Source organism: Carcharodon carcharias, chromosome 18, assembly GCF_017639515.1.
Source record: "Carcharodon carcharias isolate sCarCar2 chromosome 18, sCarCar2.pri, whole genome shotgun sequence".
Taxonomy (NCBI): domain Eukaryota; kingdom Metazoa; phylum Chordata; class Chondrichthyes; order Lamniformes; family Lamnidae; genus Carcharodon; species Carcharodon carcharias.
In genome coordinates this window covers 6755978-6775561 of record NC_054484.1, presented here as the reverse complement: position 1 = coordinate 6775561, position 19584 = coordinate 6755978, and positions in this window count along the sequence as shown.

Sequence of the window (19584 nt, the reverse complement as noted above, 5' to 3'; positions counted from 1 at the left end):
CACTTCTCACCTTATGACGGAGGGAGGGTTATTATTGAAGTAATTGAAGGTGGTTGGGCCTAGGGCACTAACATGAACTCCTTAAGTGCTGTTAAGTGAAATGAATATAGTTTTCATAGAGTAATACATCTAGTTTTGCAATTTCAGTAAAAATCCCAGAATGTCACTTGATAAGTAACTTGCCCTATTTAGTTACTGTAGATCAGTATCGATGTTATCTCCTAAATGGTTTTTAGTACCTCTGTAGTTATAAAGCATGGAGGTGATTTTCAACTTTTCCACTTGGGCGGTAGCCTGGTAGAACCCACAGAACTTGGCATCTATTGATCCACAAAAAGGAGAATCCAGCATAGAAGTTAGAAGAATCTTTTTCTGCACTGAAAATGTAGAACAAATTTCTAACAAAACCAGTTGTAAATAGGTTTGTGTAAAAAGCTACTGGATATCTGGTTGAGAATGCGATTAGTCATTATTGGAGTCGGTATTAGAGAACATAGAAACTCATGCTTTAAGGAGGAAGTAGTGGTGGCTGTCACAGGTCAAGGGTGAATAGTGAAGATATGAGGATGAATGATTATTTCTGTATTTTTCTTAATTACCTTTGGAAATCTGGTAAATTTTATACTAAGTGTTCCTTCAGCAACATAAACTGGTGGTATAGATTCCATCCTTTCATAGGTTATTAATTAGAACTTCTGCCATTGATACCATTTATTTCCTGTTAATTACTCAGGCCAGAATATTCCATCATTGGAGCGGGTGCACGCCCGACCCAACAGTGAAATTGCGCGAGAAGACGTCAGGCAAGGATACTAACATCATCACATGCTCGGGCAATGTTTCACTCGATGGGCATATGCGGCAGTCAGAAATGCGCCTGCTGACAATTAAGTGGCCAATTAAGCTCATTAAGAATTACAGAATCACAGTGCAGAAGGGGTCCTTCAGCCCAACGAGTCTGCACCGACACCTGAGAAACACCTGAGCTACATTCCTAATCCCATGTACCAGCACTTGAACTATAGCCTTGAATTTTATGATGTGCCAAGTGCTCATCCAGGTACTTTTTAAAGAATGTGAGGCAATCCGCCTCCACCACCCTCCCAGGCAGCGCATTCCAGACCGTCATCACCCTCTGGGTTAAAAAGTTTTTCCTCACATCCCCCCTAAACCTCCTACCCCTCACCTTGAACTTTTGTCCCCTCATGACTGACCCTTCAACTAAGGGGAACTGCTGCTCCCTATCCATCCTGTCCATGCCCCTCAATCTTGTACACCTCGATCAGGTCGCCCCTCAGTCTTCTCTGCTCCAACAAAAACAACCCAAGTCTATCCAACCTCTCTTCATAACTTAAATGTTTCATCTCAGGTAACATCCTGGTGAATCTCCTCTGTACCCCATCCAGTGCAATCACATCCTTCCTATAATGCGGCGACCAGAACTGCACACAGTACTCTAGCTGTGGCCTCACCAAGGTTCAATACAACTCCAACATGACCTGCCTACTTTTGTAATCTATACCTCGATTGATAAAGGCAAGTGTCCCATATGCCTTTTTCACCACCCCACTCACATGCCCCTCTGCCTTCAGAGATCTGTGGACACACACACCAAGGTCCCTTTATTCCTCAGAACTTCCTAGTGTCATGCCGTTCATTGAATACTTGTCAAATTACTTCTTCCAAAGTGTATCACCTCACACTTTTCAGGATTAAATTCCATCTGCCACTTATCTGTCCATTTGACCATCCCGTCTTTTTCTTCCTGTAGCCCAAGACATTCAACCTCACTGTTAACCACCCGGCCAATCTTTGTGTCAATTGCAAACTTACTAATCCTACCCCCCCACATAGTCATCTATGTTGTTTATATAAATGACAAATAATAGGGGACCCAGCACAGATCCCTGTGGTACGCCACTGGACACTGGCTTCCAGTCACTAAAGCATCCTTCTGTCATCACCTTCTGTCTCCTACAAGTAAGCCAATTTTGAATCCACCTTATCAAATTACCCTGTATTCCATGTTCATTTGCCTTCCTTATCAAAGGCTTTGCTGAAATCCATATAAACTACATCAACTACAGTACTCTGATCTACACACCTGGTCACCTCAAACAATTCAATCAAATTTGTGAGGCATGACCTGCCTCTGACAAAGCCATGCTGACTATCCCTGATCAAACCTTGCCTTTCCAAGTGGAGATAGATACTCTCCTTCAGAACTTTCTCCAATAGTTTCCCTACCACTGACATGAGACTAACTGGCCTGTAGTTCCTTGGCTTCTCTCTACAGCCCTTCTTAAATAACAGAACCACATTAGCTGTTCTCCAGTCCTCTGGCACCTCCCCTGTAGCCAGAGAGGAATTAAAAATTTGGATCAGAGCCCCTGCGGTCTCCTCCCTTGCCTCCCATAGCAGGTTGGGACACAATACACCTGGACCTGGAGCTTTGTCCACTTTTAAGCCTGCCAACACCTCCAATACCTTGTCACTCTCTATATCAATTTGCTTTAGAACTTTGCAGACTCTCTCCTCGAGTTGATACCTTCATCCTCATTCACGGGTGAAGACGGATGTGAAATATTCATTCAATACTCTAGCGATATCCTCTAGCTCCACCCATAGATTGCCCCCTTGGTCCCTTATGGGTTCTACTCTTTCCCTGGTTATCCTCTTGTCATTAAAAACTTACAGAATATCTTGGGATTTTCCCTACTTTTACGAGCCAGAGCTTTCTCATATCCCCTCTTTGCTCTCCTAATAGCTTTCTTGAGTTCCACCCTGTACTTTCTGTACTCCACTAATGGCTCTGCTGATTTGCTTCCCTTGTAACTGCTAAAAGCCTCTTTTTCTTCTTATCGTAACCTGATTATCTCTGGTCATCCATAGTTCTTTGGGCTTGTTACTCCTTCCTATCACCCCAGAGGGAACATCTTGAGCCTGTACCCTTCCCATTTCCTTTTTGAATGCCCCCCCCCCGCTCCTCTGTAGATTTCCCCACAAGTACCTGTTCCCAGTCTACCTTGGCCAGATCCTGCCGTAAGGACTCTGTAAGGAGTCAATTGAAAGCGATTTTACATGGCCCATCCACATTTACGGTTGGTGGATGGGTCAGTCGGCCTTCATGTTTTCTCTACAACCTTGATCCAGGGCGGGATGAAATATCCGGCAAGAAATAAAATAAAAAAAGATGTATGGGTGCTCAGGATTTTTGAGTGCTGCTGTCAGGTGCTTGAATGTGCTGCATTGACACAGTTTTCTGCATTTTTTTTCTTCATTTAATTTGTACAAGCCTGCAGCTCCCTGAGGCAGCTCTGCAGCAACTGTCCGCCTTTAGGGAACTCGTTAGAAGCGTCTGCCTGCACCCTCAATTTTCTCGGTTTCCGCCCTCTTCCTACTCTCTACTGCCCCCCAGCAGCACTGAGCCTTTCTCAATGCACAGTTCACTCTGGCTGCCCGTGAATTGGCCAATCAATATGAAATTGCCTTTGGGGGCCGATCGCAGCCGGAAGCGCATTATGCGTCTGCGCCTGGGCCTGCCGATCGCGCGTCTGATGAGTGCAAGTTTCAGGCCATATTTAATCATTAGGTGACTCGAAAGCATTACTTCGAGACAGCAATTCAGATTTGTGTCCGTCAGTGTAAAACACGTTAAGAGCTTTCTGGTTTAGTTGAGATTGATTTGCTAAATAATGAAATTCGTTGTGGTACAAACATTTGCTAGCTGATGGTAGGTTTTAGAAATAGGGCATTCTTTGACAAACTTACTGCCCTTATGCATACATCAAGATTTATATTCATGTGCTTAACAGAAAGATAGTGGAGTAGAAATTTGTTGCTCCCTGGTTTCCAGCACAAAGATGGGAATGTGGCCATAGCATGTGTTCAAACCAAAATTGGGCTTTGGGCCTCAATAGTATTAATTGGGTGAGCTGTTAGCACATATCAGGCTTCCACTTGCAGCTTGTCCATTCATAAAATGAATATTGGCAGCGACCAAAAGTATGTCTTAGAAGATGAAGCAACAGTAAGGAGGGGGAAGGAGTGATCGGCATCTTGTGAAATCAGGGAGCGCTCCTGTTCTTGCTGTTCCACAACAATGTTTTAAATATTAAAAAATCTTTTAATGATGTTGTCCAGTGACTGCTTAAGAATTAAAAACAGAGCAGGCCCAGCTTCTACTTGGTTCTGTAATATGTAATTTAGCAGGGGCAGTCTAAAACAGGTGCCATGCTTCTCATGTCAGGTATCACCACATTGAACTAGAGGGTGACTGCTTGCCATAGAGCAGACGATTGGAGTATTTGATCTGCACATAATGAGTTATGGTACATGAGTGGTGAGTTACCATACATGATTGGGTTGTCGACAGGGCTTTGTTCTCATGACTACTACTCCCATGATGGAAGGGATGCACCCCGAGGTATGTCTAGAGCCATGTGCCAAATTGAAGTCTGACTTGTCCGTGCTCCTTGACACTGTCAACAGGGTCTCTGCCAATGCACAAAGCTTTCCTGTGTTTTTTCTCACCATCGCTTTTCCATGCACCACTTCATAATTGAAGTCCTCAGCTGAGTCCTTTGCAGCAGAACTTGAGTGCAATTTTGCCCTCTGGGGAGCTGCTATTTTGATATTCCCTCCCCGTGTTCCAGCTTCAGCCCACTCATATATGGTAACTCACTTAGTGCAGATCCTAGTTCTGTCATACCCTCTAAGATGCACGCTGCACCTGTATCTGAGCTGGTGGGTACAAGTTTCAGATTGAGTAATGGTCTTTCTTCCTTGTCAGTCTGCTTTTCTTCCAGGTCTTCAGCCTCAGGCACCTCCAGATGGTCAGGTGGCAGTAATTGGGTATCTAAAAGCTTAATTGCATAAGGGAAGGTTGGGAAAGAGGCAAGTGGTATACCTTCTGCGGCTTGTACATTGTATAAGATTATAAAATGAGGGTAAAGTGGAATTTGAAAAGGTACATTAGGCAGGAACGTACTGTCATCCACAATGGCTTAAGTGATGACACTGGAAATAGCTTAACTAATGGCCACTTCAATGATTACCAATACCATCTCCTCCATAGGGATCAGCGCACCCAACCATGCGTGCCTCCCCAATGGTTAGCTGCTGCTATTGCCTTTTATGGGCCACTTTGTCCTGCAAAAGAGAGGGACATGTGTGGTGGTTTTTGGATGCTATGGCTGTCACAATTGAATAGCTAGCAGTGAGTTGAACTTGTGAAGTGTAAGTGTGCAGCTTCCAGCAATGCTAATTGTGTGGATGAGGTTAAGCATATGAACTAAAGCTTTTGGTCATAGTTAATATAAATTGCTGGTAGGTGAGTGAAAGGTTGTTGGGAATGGATCAGTGTATGAGGCTAATATTGTATTTGGAAATATTTGACATATGAGAATGCATTCATTTACCTTGACCACTTGTGCGAGTTCATTAATATTCATGTGGATTGCACCTAGGTCTGGTTCTCTAAGCTCTGGAATTTCTTCTCTAAACTTCTCCATCTGTCTTCCTCTCTCTCTCTCTCTTTCACCTCCTTTAAGATGCTTCTTGAAAGCAACCTCTTTTATTGGGCTGTTGGCACTGATCACCACAGCTACCAGCTCCCACTGTCTTCTGAGCACTTGTCTGGAGGGACATTTGGTCCGAGGGAAGAGAACCTCTTTGCCCCAGTCAACTTCTTGAACCACTGAGTCCAAGACGGCATCTCCAAACCTAGGGGCAGGCTCCCTGGCCTGTTGTGCCATTTTTTTGTACCTTCCTGAAGTTCTTGAAAACCTATCCAAGCAGCTTCAGCCCCTGATGCAGCCGGAATGCCATCTTACCTTTGATAAGCGCAGTCTGGCTTTAACCAATGCAGGCTAGCTTTGGGTGATATCTGAGATTGAACCTGAGCCCCCTGCTGAAGCATGAGGTCACTCAACAAAACTGGGCTGCATGTCACAATCATGGAAATGAGCAGGCAGCATAAAGTTTGCGTGCTAGCTGCATTACTTTGATCGGCCATGGAGTAACCCCACATCGTGAAACCCATGCCCAATTTTGGGAACTATCCAATTTAGCCCCCTTAGAGTCTATAATTAAAGATGGAGTGATTGAACAACTTGAAAAAATTCAGCTAATCAGAGAGAGCATGGATTTGTAAAGAATAGATCATACCTGATGAATCTGATTGAATTCTTCTGAAGAAATAATTGAAGTATTGGACAGGGGAATGTCATGGAAGTTATTTATATGGATTTCTAGAAAGCATCTGATAAAGGCCTTCTTAAGAAACTTGCTAAAGTTGAAGCTAATGGAATTGGATACTAGTTATTGACCTGGTAGGGAAATTGGTGGAGCAGCAGGAAACAGACTAGCGATATTGGGTATGTACTCTGATTGTCAGGATGTGGCTAGTGGTGTCCTTCAAGGATCTGTTTTGGGGTTGGAACTATTTATTAATGGCTTTGATAATGATAAAGAAAAGCCATATATCCAAATTTTCCAGTAACATAACGATAGGTAGGTTGGTGAGCAGTGTAGATGGAAGCAATAAATTACAAAGCGGTATTTAATAAATGAAGCGAAGGGGGAAAAGCTGTGGCAAATGGTTTTCAGGATTGGTAAATGTGAATTTATCCATTTTGGATCTAAATAGGATAGAACAGAGTACTTTCTAAATGGTGGAAAGCAAGAAACAGTGGAAGTTCAAAAAGATTTGGTGGTCAATTATATAGATTATAGTGCAGAAAATAATCAAAAAGGCACATAGATTGTTGGCTTTATATCTAGAGGACTACAATACAATGGATTAGAAATTGTGCTACAGCTATTGAAAGCTGTGGTTAGATCACATCTAGAGCAGTGTGAGCAGATCTGGGCATCACACCTTTAGAAGGATACATATTGCCCTTGGATGGAGTGCAGAGTTACTAGAATGATACCTAGATTCCAAGGGTTAAATTACAAAGAAAGATTAGATATCTCTTTTGTTCTATAACTAGGGTTATATTCCCTCGAATTTAGAAGATTAAGGTATGATATGGTCAACATTTTTAAGATGTCGGGGGAACTGATAGAATAGATAGAGGGAAAGTGTTTTCACTTTTGGGAGTGCCTAGGACTAGGGAGCATTAGCTAAAAATTAGGGTCAAGCCTTTAGGATTGACGTTAGAATGTAAGAAATAGGTGCAGGAGAAATCTCTATGGCTGCTTGAGCCTGCTCTGCCATTTACTACAATCATGGCTGACAACATAGTATTACATCACATAGGATATATGGCATAGAAACATGCCATTTAGTCCAATAAGTCCATGCTGTGTTTATGCTCCATTTAGGAATATAAGAAAATATGACTCAAGTGCAATGGTAGCTCAATCAGCCCTTTGAGTCTGCTAGATCATGGCTGACCTGGTTGTGTTTCAACTCCACTTTGCTGTCTGCCTTCCCATTACCCTTGACTTACTTGTCTATCAAAAATCTGTCTGCCTCTGCTTTCTGTAGAAGAGATTTCCATATTCTATCTACCCTTTGAGAGAAAGAAATTTCTCCTCAGCTCTGTCTTAAATGGTAGACTTGTTAGTCTTAAACTGTGTCCCCTGGTCCTAGTCTCCTCCATAAGTGGAAACATCCTCCTGGTATCTACCCTATCAAATCCCCTCAGGATCCTATATGTTTTGATAAGACCACCTCTCATTCTTCTAAATTCAAATGGGCCGTAGGCCCAACCTGTCCAACCTTTCTTCAGAAGGTGAGTCCCTCATCCCAAGAATAAATTGAGTGAAATTTCCCTGAATTGCTTCTAATTGCTTATATCTTTTTCAAATAAGGAGATCAAAACTGTATTCCAGATGTGATCTCCTGAATAGCTGCAGTAAAGCTTCCCTACTTTTATATTCCGTTCCCCTTACAATAAATGCCAACGTTCCATTTACCTTCTTAATCAATTGCAGTACTTGAATATTAACATGTTGTGATTCATGTACCAGGATACCCATATCCATCTGTACTACTGGGTTCTGCAATCTCTCTCCATTTAAATAGTGTACTGCTTTTCTATCCTTCCTGTCAAAATGGACAATTTCACATTTTCCCACATTATACACCATTTGCCAAATTTTTGCCCACTCACTTAACCTACTTATATCCCTTTGCAGACTCTCTACATCCTCTTGATAACTTACTTTTCTACCTATCTTGGTGTCAGCGGCAAATTTAGCTGCCATACATTCGGTCTCTTCATGCAAATAATTGATGTAGATTGTAAATAGAAGAGGGCCCAGCATTGATCCCTGTGGCACTCCATTTGTTACAGCCTGCCAACTCAAAAAAGATCCATTTATACCTATTCTCTGCTTCCTGTTTACCAACCAATCCTTTATCCATGCCAATGTTTTAACCCCTACACCATGTAATTTTATTTTGTGTAGTAGCCTTTGATATAACCTTATCAAATGATTTCTGGGAATCCAAGTACACCACATCTACAGATTCCTCTTTATCGACCTTGCTTGTTACATGTTCAAAAACTCTTAACAAATTACTTAAACATGATTTCTCTTTCAAAAACACACAATGACACTGCACTGGGACCCTTCCAGAATCTAAGGAATTTTGGAAGATTATAACCAATGCATCTACTATCTCTGTGGCCCCTTTTAAGAGCCTAGGATGCAGGCCATCTAGTCCTGGGGACTTGTCAGCCTTTAGTTTTCTCATCTCCTTTTTCTTAGTGATGGTGATTGCTTTAAGTTTCCCCCCCTCCCATTCACCTCTTGATTTTCAAGTAACTTTGGCAAGTTTTCTAAGTCTTCTACAGTAAAAGCAACACAAAATACCTGTTCAATGTGCCTGTCATTTCCTTGTTTTCCATGATCAATTCCCCAAACTTGCTCTGTAGAAGACCTATTTTTAGTTACTCTTTTCATATTTAAATACTTGTAGAAACTCTTATTGTCTGCTTTCATATTACTAGCTAGCTTTCTCTCATATTCTTCTTTCTGCCTCTTTTTTAAATTATTCTTTGCTGGTTCTTAAAATTTGACTAATCACCTGACCTACCACTAATCTTTGCAGAGTTGTGCAATGTTTCTTTCAATTTGATACTACCATTAGCTTCCTTATACAGCCATGGATGATACACCCTTATCAAAGAGTCTTTCTTTCTCACTGGGATAAATCTTTGCTGAGAATTATTAAATATCTCACTAAAAGTCTGCCACTGCAATTCTACTGTCATACCTTTTTAAATGAGTTTCCAAATTCACTTTCACTAGATCTGCCTTCATACCATTTTAGTTACCTTTATTATGGTTTAAAACGCTAGTCTTAGACTCACACTTCTCTCCTTCAAACTGAACATGAAACTCTATCATGTTATGATCGCTGTCACCTAGAAAGTCCATTACTATTGGGTTATTGATTAACCCTGTTCTATTACTCATTACCAGGTCCAGAATAGCCTGTTGCCTGGTTGGCTCTAGAACATACTGCTCTAAGAAATTGCCCTGAATGCACTCTATGAACTCATGTTCTAAGCTATCTCTGCCAATCTGATTCGCCCAATCTGTGTGTCGATTAAAGTCAACCATGATTATTGCCATACTTTTCTTACAAGCCCCATTTATTTCTTTCTGTATACCCTGTCCTACTATGTAACTACTGTTTGGGGGCCTATAGACTACTCCAACAATTAACCTTAACGCAGCAATAGTATTCACTTCAACCTTGACCTGTGAGTGAGTTCCACATCCTCACCACTCTTTAGGTAAAGAAGTTTCTTCTGAATTCCCTACTGGAATACTTAATGACTATCTTATATTTATGGTCTCTAGTTATGCTCTTCACCACAAGGGGAAACATTCTCTCTGTGTTGACTGTATCAAAACTCTTCATAATTATAATAACTTTTCAAGAGACCCAGCCTGTCAGCCCTTTCCTGATATGTATACCCATGCGTTTCTGGTATCAACCTTGTGTTACAATCTCTGTAGAGACCGATAATGTTTAAAAAGAGAGAATTTTCCCAAACGGCCAACAGAAATAACTGAAGACACTTATTGTAACAAACAAATTAAAATCAACAGAAAGCAAACATTACTTAACAGGCAACTAAAACATTGAACTGGAGGAAAGGTACTTTCGTATTAACTAATTTACGTAATTGAGATATGTCTTACAACTTCTTTTGTTGTGTGCTGCACTTCTGTCAGATGTATCATTACACCATCAAGTCCCAAGATACTCACAGCTTTCCAGCAAGCTCACTTCTCCCGACCACACCAGATTGAATTTTCCAGTGTCTTTTGAAAATCATTCCACTAAGCCTGAGTATTCCAGAACTGGTTTCGAACAACAAGGCTCACTTCTCTGACTCTTGTTCCTTAAATCTTCAAGTTCCATCTGTTCCTTCTTCTTTTCAAACAGAACACTGCCTCTCACCAGCATTCTGCACGGTGGCTAACACAGAAATATTCCTTTCCTGTTCTTCATCACAGTAGCTGCATTCTCGCTCGCGCTCGCTCGCTCTGTTTGCGTTTCTTTTCCCATGACAACCAGATCACATGGACCTGCCTCTGGACAGAGTTTTAGTATGACTACCATTCCCCCTCTCCAGAACATTCTATTACACCTTAGATTAAAAGAGAGATTTTAAAAATAACTTAATATGTCTTGCATTTGTAGCAGTTGTAAATTTTCTTCAGACCTTTACTAGTGACTCTATACCCTGATGGAGATCAGAAATTCACAAAGTGCTCTGAAGTGTGTGTCTAATCAAGGTTCAATACGGGTTTGGCATAACTTTCACACTTTTCAATTCTGCCCCTTAAGAAATAAAACCTGCTGCTTGGTTTAAATGGCCCTGCTAATCTTTGGCGCAACTTTTAGCGATTGATGTCTTTGTGCATCAAGATCCCTTTGTTTCTGTACCCCACCTAGACTTGAACCTTCCAAGTAATAAGTGACTTCCCCATTCTTCCTCCCAAAATGTAGTACCTCACATTTATCAGTGCTGAACTTCATTTGCCAATAATTATCTTTGGCCTCAACTCCACTTTCTCTCCCACTCCCGATATTCCTTGATTCCCTGAGAGAACAAAAATCTGTCTTTTTCAACCTTAAAAATAATCAATGATGGAGCATCTGCAACCCTGTGGGGCAGAGAATTCCAAAGAATCATAACCCTTTGAGTGAAGAAATTTCTCCTCATCTCACTCCGAAATGATTGCTCACCCATTATCCTGAAACTGTGTCCCTGTGTTCTAGATTCTCCAGCCTAGAGAAACAAACTTTGTGTCTACCCTTTCAAGCTCCTTCAAAATCTTGTTTGTTTCAATGAGATCATCTATCAATCTACGAAACTCCAGAGAGTATAGACCCAGTTTGCTCAGCCACATAATACATACAACCCTTTCATCTCAGGAACCAATCTAGTGATTTGCTGTATATGCCAATATATCCTTCCTTAAATATAGAGACCAAGACCTGGATTTTCTTCTCACAACTCGTGAAATGAGAGTTGGCTCCTTTGGCAGCTTCTGAAGCACACAACAAATCACGACTAACTTTATCCTGAATTTTGATTTTTCAAGAACTGGCAGGTTCCTGGTGCACTTTGTGAGCTGCAATGCAAGGAGTGTGGGTTCAAAAATAGGCTGGTTAGAAGGCCCAAAATGGTTCTCGAGGACAGCAACATTTTTATGCCCCTAAGCCTCACCCTTCACCACCTCCATGCCCTCTCAGATCAACTAGGCCCCTTTAATGTCCCTCATATCCTCTATACCACCCAATGCCCCCTCATATCCCCCATGTCCCATTCATGCTGTCCATGTATTCCCATAGCCATTCTTGCAGTACGGTCCTGAAGGACCATGCAATAGCAATGGGTGCAGGAAACAAAAAGTTCAGCTCTTAAGTGGCAATTAAGTTGTGTAAAAACAAATGACCATGTATTCAGGAATCACAACAAAAGCAGATTATCTTATTACAACCTCTTAAAACTGTCAATTGCTCCGCTGAGCAACTGTGTCAACAGAGTTACGTAGTCCCATAGCTTTAGGAACTCAGCCAAGCTTTCATGATGGCCACAGCTATCAAAACATAAGTGCGGGAGTATAAAATGGAGTCACAGAGTCACAGAGTCACACAGTGGAGAAGAAGCTCTTTGGCCCATCAAGTCTGCACCGACACGTGAGAATCATTGACCGACCTACCTAATCCCATTTACCAACAGTTGGCCCATAGCCTTGAATGTTATGACATGCCAAGTGCTCATCCAGGTACTTTTTAAAGGATGTGAGGCAACGTGCCTCCACCATCCTCCCAGGCAGCGCATTCCAGACCGTCACCACCCTCTGGGTAAAAAAGTTATTCCTCACATCCGCCCCACCCCCCCCCCCCCACCCCAAAACCTCCTGCCCCTCACCTTGAACTTGTGTCCCCTCATGACTGACCCTTCATCTAAGGGGAATAGCTGCTCCCTATCCACCCGGTCCATGCCCCTCATAATCTTATACATCTCGATCAGGTTGCCCCTCAGTCTTCTCTGCTCCAAAGAACACAACCCAAGTCTATCCAACCTCTCTTCATAACTTAAATGTTCCATCCCAGGCAACATCCTGGTGAATCCCCTCTGTACCCCCTCCATTCTTCCTATAACGTGGCAACCAGAACTGCACACAGTACTCCAGCTGTGGCCTCACCAAGGTTCTATACAAATCCAACATGACCTCCCTACTTTTGCAATCTATGCCTCGATTGATAAAGGCAAGTGTCCCAAATGCCTTTTTCACCATCACACTAATGTGCCCCTCCGCCTTCAGAGATCGATGGACAAGGTCCCACATGGGAGACTTATAAGGAAGGCAAATGCACAAGGTCCCTTTATTCCTCAGAACTTCCTAGTATCATGCCGTTCATTGAATACTTCCTTGTCAAATTACTTCTTCCAAAGTGTATCACCTCACACTTTTCAGGGTTAAATTTCATTTGCCACTCATCTGCCCATTTGACCATCCCATCTATATCTTCCTATAGCCCAAGACACTCAACCTCACTGTTAACCACCTGGCCAATTTATGTGTCATCCGCAAACTTACTAATCCTACTCCCCACATAGTCATCTATGTTGTTTATATAAATGACGAATAATAGGGGCCCGAGCACGGATCCCTGAGGTACACCACTGGACACTGGCTTCCAGTCACTAAAGCAGCCTTCTGTCATCACCCTCTATCTCCTACAACTAAGCCGATTTTGAATCCACCTTATCAAATTACCCTGTATGCCATGTGCATTTGCCTTCCTTATAAGTCTCCCATGTGGGACCTTGTCAAAGGCTTTGCTGAAATCCATATAAACTACATCAACTGCAGTACCCTCATCTACACACCTGGTCACCTCAAACAATTCAATCAAATTTGTAAGGCATGACCTGCCTCTGACAAAGCCATGCTGACTATCCTTGATCAAACCTTGCCTTTCCAAGTGGAGATAGATTCTCTCCTTTATAATTTTCTCCAATAGTTTCCCTACCATTGATGTGAGACTCACTGGCCTGTCATTCCCTGGCTTATCTCTACAACCCTTCTTAAACAGCGGAATCATATTAAGTGTTTTCCAGTCCTCTAGCACCTTCCCCGTGGCCAGAGAGGAATTAAAAATTTGAGTCAGAGCCCCTGCGGTCTCCTCCCTTGCCTCCCATAGCAGGCTGGGACACAATACATCAGGACCTGGAGATTTGTCCACTTTTAAGCCTGGCAACAGCTCCAATACCTTGTCACTCCCTATATCAATTTGTTCAAGATCCTCGCAGTCTCTCTCCCCGAGTTCCATACCTTCATCCTCATTCTCTAGGGTGAAGACGGATGTGAAGTATTTGTTCAATACTCTACTGATGTCCTCTGGCTCTTCCCAGTGATATATTTATGGAATATCTTGGGATTTTCCCTACTTTTCCCAGCCAGAGCTTTCTCACATCCCTTCTTTGCTCATTAATTGCTTTCTTAAGCTCCACCCTGCACTTTCTGTACTCCACTAATGCCTCTGCTGATTTGCTTCCTTTGTAACTGCTAAAAGCCTCTATTTTCCTTCTCATCGTAACCTGAATATCTTTGGTCATCCACGGTTCTCTGGGCTTGTTACTCCTTCCTATCACCCTTGAGGGAACATGTTGAGCCTGTACCTTCTCCATTTCCTTTTTGAACTCTCCCCCCCGACTGCTCCTCTGTAGATTTCCTCACAAGTAGCTGTTCACAGTCTACCTTGGCCAGACCCTGACTTATTTTACTAAAATCCACTCTCCCCCAATCCAAAACATTTTTTTGCAACTTTTCTATTTCTTTGTCCATAACAAACTTAAACTATAACATGTTGTGGTCGCTATCAATAAAATGCTCCCCCACCACCACCTCAGCCACCTGCCTGGCTTCATTGCCCAGAATTAGGTCCAGCACTGCGCCGTCCCTTGTTCTCCTGTACACATTTCAAGAAATCCACTCCATTAAAGTCCTTAACACTATGTTTATCCCAATTAATGTTGGGAAAGTTGAAATCGCCTAATATAATTTACCCCATTGTTTTTGTTTTTACACATCTCTGCAAATTGTGCACATATTTTCTCCTCAACATCCAGCTGACTGTCTGGGGGTCTATAATAAACACCTAACAATGTGTCTTCCCCTTTTTTATCCCTAAGCTCTACCCACAAAGCTTCATTCGATGCCCCCTCCAAGATGTCATCTCTCCTTACTGCAGTAACTGACTCCTTAACTAATAATGCAATGCCTCCTCCTTTTACCCCCTCCCCTGTCTCGCCCAAAGATTCTATATCCCAGAATGTTAAGCTGCCAGTCCTGCCCCTCCCTCAACCACGTCTCAGTGATGGCTACTATATCACAATTCCATGTGTCAATCCTCACCCTTAACTCATCCGTTTTACCTGTAATACTCTTGGCATTAAAGTAGAGGCCATCCAGCCTTGCCTTACTTCCTTGAAACTTAATGCAGCTGTACTCCCTTTGATTTGATTGTTTTATTGTATTATGATGTGTCCCTATTTTGCTAACATTCTGTGTCCCGTTCCCCCCACTTGCTGAATTAGTTTAAACTCCTCCCCAACAGCACTAGCAAACCTGCCCACAAGAATGTTAGTCCCGCTCTGGTTCAGATGTAGACCGTCCCACTTGTACAGGTCCCATCTTCCCCAGAAACGGTCCCAGTGATCCAGGAATCTAAAACCCTTCCTCCTGCACCAACTCTTAAGCCACGTATTCATCTGTGCTATTCTCCTATTTCTGTGCTCACTAGCACATGGTACTGGGAGCAATCCAGCGATTACAACCTGAGGGTTCTTGCTTTTTAGTATACTGCCTTACTCCCTGAATTCTTGATGCAAGACCTCATCCCTCTTTCTACCTATGTCATTGATACCAACATGTACCATGACCTCTGCCTTATAACCCTCCCCCTTCACGATACCATGCAGCCCTTCAGTGACACCCCGGACCCTGGCACCAGGGAGGCAACACACCATCCTGGATGGCCACAGTAGTGCCTATCTGTTCCCCTGACTATAGAATCCTCAATTACTATTGCTCCTCCTCTCTTCCTCCACTCCTGTATAGATAGGCTGTTTGTGGTGCCAGAAGCTTGGCTCTATCTGCATTCCCTGGAGGAAGCAGTGCCTTCATCAGCCTCCAAAATGGAATACCGATTTGTGAGTGGGACCCCAGGGAACTCCTAAAATACCTGCCTGTTTCTCTTGGACTGCCTGGTAGTCACCCATTCTCTTCCTTCCTTCAACTGCGGTGTGACCACTTCTCTAAACGTGCTATCCACGTTGCTCTCAGACTTGCGGATGTTCCACAGTGTCACCAGCCACCATCCCAGCTCTGAAACCTGAGCTTCCAGGAGCTGCAGCTGGACACACTTCCTGCACACATGCTGGTCCTGGGCACTGGAACTGTCTCCGGCTTCCCACATGGAGCACAAGGAGCATGCCATGGCTTTGAGCTCTCCTGCCATGACCTATTTCTTTAAATTAAACCTTTCAAATCAAGTACTCTCGGGCCTTTCTTTCCTGATCTTCGTTATTATAGAATATACAAACTATAAACTGTTAAAGTGGTATATACTTACCTGACCTGACGCACTACTAACCAATCATTCCTTTCCCTTGTAGCTTCTACTGCTGCAGCAGGGCAAGACCACTCTCTGAAGATTTATGAAGTTGGATAGCCAAGAAAAAATGTAATGAACACCTCTTCCCCTCTGCACTGAATTCCCACTGTCCACCAAATTGCCAATACCCACACTCACTCTGGTTGTATCTCACACATGAGGTGTCTCCCATGTTCATGCGCAAGCACACCATCGTGTGCTTATAAATAGTCCCTTTTTTAAATAGAGCTGAGGTGACTCACACCAGTTAAACTTTAAATAGTAATTAACACCTATTCAAGCCTTAATCAGGCTTCAGGTGCACTGTTGCACAGTCAGCTGAGTCAGCTACCTTACCAACCTTTTAACTACACTACTGAACTTGCAAAAAGTAAAGAGAAATTAAAGACAAAGACTTACCAGTTCAATTCCCTCTGTGCACCAAATTGCCAATACCCACACTGACTCTGGTTGTATCTCACTCAGGATGAGCTCTCTCCCCTGTTTGTGTGCAAGTTGGATAGCAAAGAAAAAATGCAAATAGCACCTCTTCCCCTCTGCACTGAATTCTCTCTGTGCACCAAATTGCCAATACCCACACTCACTCTGGCTGTGTCTCACTCAGCTGAGTTGTCTCCCCTGCTCGTGTGCAAGCACACTGATCCGACTTGCCGATGAAAATTTGTGGGTTTTCATGTTGTATCTTCCTGAGGCCGCCTCGTTATATATTCACTGTCGCGAAACACGCCATTTCCATGACGGTCGGGCAGTCTGCCATTCACTGCTTTGCATCATGCTGGCCGCCATCTTTAATAGGCAGTCACCAGCAAAGCGCTCATCACCACCAGATCACCACCGCTGCCTGTGAGACACGGCAGCAAAGGCAAAAAGACTGCAGTCCCCTGCTTCAACAACAGGTCCCTTGAGCGACTGTTGGATGCCATGGAGGCCCGCCGGGATGTGCTGTACCCCCGGCTTGATCGCAGGATAGGTAGCAATGTCACCAGCCCGGCTTGGGAGGCGTTGGCAGTGGTGGTCAGCGTGAATGACCTGCAGAGGAGGATAGCCACCCAGTGCCGCAAGAGGATAAATGATCTCCGTTCTGCCAGGGTAAGTCACTCTTTTCATCACTCCCAACTCACACTCTCAAACTCATCACGCATCCACAGGGCCCTCACTCACTGCCAGTGCAAGGGATATCACCATTCACTCTTTCACACACACCGTCATTGTCCTCATCCTGTCCTTGGGACCACTCACCACCCCCACAGGCCAGGCGTACATATCATCTGGCCCAGCAGGCATCCTGATACACTCTCCCCCTCTCTATCCATGCAGGACAACAGGAGGGAAAAGTCACAGACAGGTGTAGAGATGCCAGAAATCAAAGTTCTGACAGGATTCAAAAACAGAGCCATCCAGCTGGCCGGCGATGACCGGGACTGGTCCTGTGCTGACGGTTAGGTCGGTGCTGCTCTACCAAGTGAGGATCCAGCAGTGCAACATCGATCAGACAACAGTGCCATGAGTGATGTGTCCTCTTTCACAGGCCACTGCCATGCACTAATTATCTCCCCTTGCTTTCGCAGGCACATCTGCTAAGCAGCCAACAGGGTTCAAGGCGCAGGGCCTCCAATGAAGCTCCGAAGAAACCTATGAAAAGTAATCTGAAGACACCCTCCTTGAAGTCCCGTCACAAGGCTCACCCACACCCTTCACCAGTGCAGAGGCACGCACCTCGGTGATACCTAGCTTTAGAGTAGCCTCGGGATCACAATCTGGTAAGCATATCACAGCAGGCAGAGGCAGGGACTTCCCAAGTCCCTGGCACTTGGAGGACTGCTGGAGGCCAGAATGTTGCTGTGTCCGAGTCAGATGACGACCCTCTGGACATGATCATGTCACAGTTGCTGGAGCTTCAAAGGCAAGCCAGGGAACAACAGGAAGGGATGTTTGCTGCACTCCTCAGATTGCAAGGCATGATGGAGGAGTCTGTCCGTCCTCAGGCTGGACCATTCACAACTGCGATGTGAGGACCTACGGGGACACCTCACTGCATGTCATCATCATCCTCCACAAATCTGGCAGCTATGAGCACTTCCCAAGTGCACCTGCCTTGCCTAGCCAGTGTAAGAGCCTTATCCCTGTCATCGTCACCACCACTGAAGACCCCATAACCCTCATTCCCGTTGGCGTCGTCCTCATCGGAGGAGACATGCAACTCCTCCATCTCCTCCTCAACCAGCTCCTCACCCCATTGCAGCGCCAGGCTGTAAAGGGCGCAGCAGATGACGATGATGCATGACACACTATGCAGACTGTATTGCAGGGCTGCACCAGACTGGTCCAGGCACCGGACCTGCAACTTCAGCATCTCTATGGTCTGCTCCACCATGTTGCGAGCTGCTGCATGAGCTTCATTATAGCACTGCTCTGCTGCAGTCTGAGGCTGCTGCACAGAATTGCAACGCACTGAGGTCAATACTGGCATGATGGCAGCCACCGTAGAGACCTTGGTCCAGGACGTCGCTCCTGCACTGCTGCGTGGGCTTAACTCCATCGCTGATGCCATAGTTGGCCTCCAGCAATGTGTACGTGAGAGGAGTGCTGGGCAGCTCAATCTCACTCCAGCTACCCCTTCCGCTCACGGAGTCAGCCAGGTGCCCTTGGGCACCCGTAGGGAGGAGGATCAGGAGATGCCCGCTCAGGGGCCATCCACCCAGGTGACTCTGGGAGTGACTGGCCCATCTGACTCCCCTCTTCCTGTGACCTCCGCAGATCCAGCTTCACAGGCTGAGGAGTTTGCCACTGCCACACAGCAGGAGCCTGAAAGCAGGCTGGGGCACTCCAAGTCTCAGCCCTCCAGAAGAAGCCTGCCAAAGTCATCACAGTCAGCAGGCTGCCTCCACCTCTGCAGTAGATGTCCAGGGAATGTCAAGATGTAGCGGCAACGTTAGGAAAGTTAGGTGAAAGTGGTTGCACAGCCTGGCCACGGGTGTTGATCACATGTACATACTGTTCATTATTGTCAATGAAATCCTAAGAATGTCACCCTGCCTGTGGCTCCTTGTTCTGATGAACACTGATCTTCTCACTCAGATGTGAAACCTTTCTGCACAAGATAAAAGGCAGGTGTCCCGGTCCAGGGTTCTTCCCTGTGCTCTGTGTGACCTTCAGGCCACGTTGATGGTCCAGTCTCACATTCCCTGGAAACATTAATGATGCCTGCTCCTTGGCAGTACTGGTCATTGCTGCCAGAATGTAGTAGGCAGGTGCCACAGAACTTCCTCATACTCTCTTTGTGCTCTCAGCACCTTTAAGGTGGGGCTGGCCCCCATCACACCAGCATCTGCGACTAGTGATGCTGTGCACTGGCTCCTGAAGGGCTGAGGTGCCGAAGGCGGACAGAGCATCAGATGTGTCCAAAGTTTCAT